Source organism: Rhinatrema bivittatum, chromosome 13 (assembly GCF_901001135.1).
Source record: "Rhinatrema bivittatum chromosome 13, aRhiBiv1.1, whole genome shotgun sequence".
NCBI lineage: Eukaryota > Metazoa > Chordata > Amphibia > Gymnophiona > Rhinatrematidae > Rhinatrema > Rhinatrema bivittatum.
The window spans coordinates 17,757,813-17,760,392 of NC_042627.1; positions in this window are offsets into that span (position 1 = coordinate 17,757,813).

The following is a 2,580-nucleotide window of genomic DNA, read 5'->3' on the forward strand; positions in this document are numbered from 1 at the left end:
CCTAAAAAAAAATACACCAAAGCTGATTTTGAGTCACACAATTTATAACGACCTTGAATCTTCCCAGTTTGAAGTGTAAAGTGCTGACCTTAAAATGCAATTTACCATATCACCATTGAGCTTTTCAGTCATGGGGCAGAGTTAAAGAGAGGGCTATTTTCAAAAGCATGTGATGTATGTTTTTATTATGCTATTAATTAATTAATGTAGTATGTATAACGACTCGTTGTTTAATTATGCTTCCATGCTTTTGGAGACCATTAAAGACCTGGCTGTTCCAAGCTGCTTTTGACTGTTAAAACTGAGATAGCTGTGGCTTGTGCTATGCCAGCTGTTTTAGGGAACTCGGGTACCTGAGACCTTTTATGTGGGGAACTTAGGTTCCTGATACTTATTAAGGTCTTTAACAGAACAAGGGGTGGGAGATGATCTTTGTTGAAATGCAGTCATGCATTGGCAGATATTAGGTGAACAAAGGAGTTCTGGTGTTATGATGCATGCCTGGGTGCTGTAGGGGGAGTGGTTTTTGTTTAAATTCAATTGTGTCTGCCATGATATTTTGGTATACTGGCTTCAGGCTGCTGGCATCACAGATCGAGTGCTTAATTGGTTTACATCCTCTCTGTTCAGTTGGGTCCAGATCATTCCTTTTGGCCCCGTAAGGATGCATTTTGCAAGCACTGGGAGTGTTTTATTTCCTGTACACGGGTATTCTTAGAGAGGAGGCCAGACTTGTTCCCATTGCCTGATTTCAGGATTGTTTGACCCAAATTAGGTCCTGACTGGGAAAGAATAGTCTTGTGCTTAATATTCAGAAAAGCAAAGTATTGTGGGTAGGCAGGGCCGGTGTATTTGAGGAAATCAGCTCGATTTCTTGTGAAGGTAAAACTATAACCATCCTCCATGAGGTACGCAGTCTTGGAAGCCTTCTAGATTCTGCATTGGACTATGAATTCCCATATTTGTCACTTGTCCAAAGTGTGTGTTTTGTTTTTTTTAAGCTAAAGATGTGAAGATCTCTTCAGCCATTGTTACCAGCTTCTTTGTTCAGAACTGTTTTGCAATCACGAGTCCTAGGGCATTTAGATTATTGTGCCACCTTATTATTAGGGCTTCCTGATAAGTTTTTAAAAATACTCCATCCAGGACAAAATTATTACAGGTTGCCCCGGCTAAAGAGTTATAGACTAAAACAGACCCATGTTAAAGCTTTTGTCCATGGCAGCACCAGTGTTGTGAAATGCTAGTCCTGAGCAGTTAAGGAATGAGCCAGACCTATGCAGTTTTAGACGTCAACTGAAAATGTTGTTATTTGAAGCGGCACATGGAGGAATTGTATTTTGCTTTAAATCATGTATTAGTTTTGTAATGGTTTTAATTATTATTTTGTGTGTTTTATGACTGTTGTGTAATCCACACCGAACGGATATGTATATTGGAAGCTGTGTAATACAAAACCTTTCAATAAATAAATACATACATATACATAAATAGATACTTTTGTTGGGGGGGGGGGGGGGGAGGATACTTGTTTTGTATACTGTGTGGAATATGTTAGCAGATATTAGATAATATGTGGCCTAATGGTTTTATAAACTGGCAAGATTTATGTTATGCCCCAGATTTATGATATACTATGCAGTGAGCACATATAGCGATAAGGCGTGTTCTAAATGTTTTAAATATATGTGCAGAGATCGTAAGAATAGGAACACAGACAACTCACTTAGCAATCGGTAAATAAAACTCTCCTCGCTCCTAAACCAAAAATCCACCTCCATTCCTGAGTGCAGTATCCACCCCTTGACCAAGAGCAGTGGGAATTTTCATTAAGAGAAAAAAAAAAAAAGGTTTGAGGTCAGGCCCAGCAGCAGCCTCCACCTTTCAATCCGGTTTCAGGGGCGGAAGGAAGCAAAGTCCCAAAAGGTTCAGGAGTGTGTGAAAGTGCTTGTTTGTTAGTTCTGTCTCTCTCTGGGTCTATAAGGGTTTGTGATAACTTGGGTGATAGTGGCTTGGAAGCAGCCAGATGGAATAAGGAGGCAGTCGCTGGCTGTTTCCCTTTTGTGCAATGATTCTACAGTGAAAAAAAATGCAGAGGAAAGCAAAACAAACAAATGATGTAGCTCACCTTAACCTCGGGTAACACACAGTCCTCAAACATAGCAGGTTTTCTTATACAGTGACTTCCTGCCTGTTTAAATCTTCCAGTGCAGGAGTTCTTTAAACTCTAGTGAGGGGCTTCTCTCAGAATTCCCTGTGGATTTGAATTTTAAGGAGGCCCGGGAGAGATAGCTGTGCCCAGTCCTTTAAGGTAGTCTGAGAGAGTTTTCTATATACTCCATCACAGGGTTTAGCAAGGGGCAGAGGAAAATGGGTGGGTGTGTGAGGGGTGAGAATATCAGGGGAGTGAGTGGAATGAGGGCGGGTAGGGAGGATAACTGAGAAGACTGGGGGAGGAGCAGAGAAGAGAGCTGGAGGTTTTGTAGAAATATCAGGAGAGCAGAGGAGAAGGGTAGTGCCAGCGGGAGTGGGAAGCTGAGGGGTAGCAGCCAAGTGAGGCCATGGGGTTGAAGAGGGGGC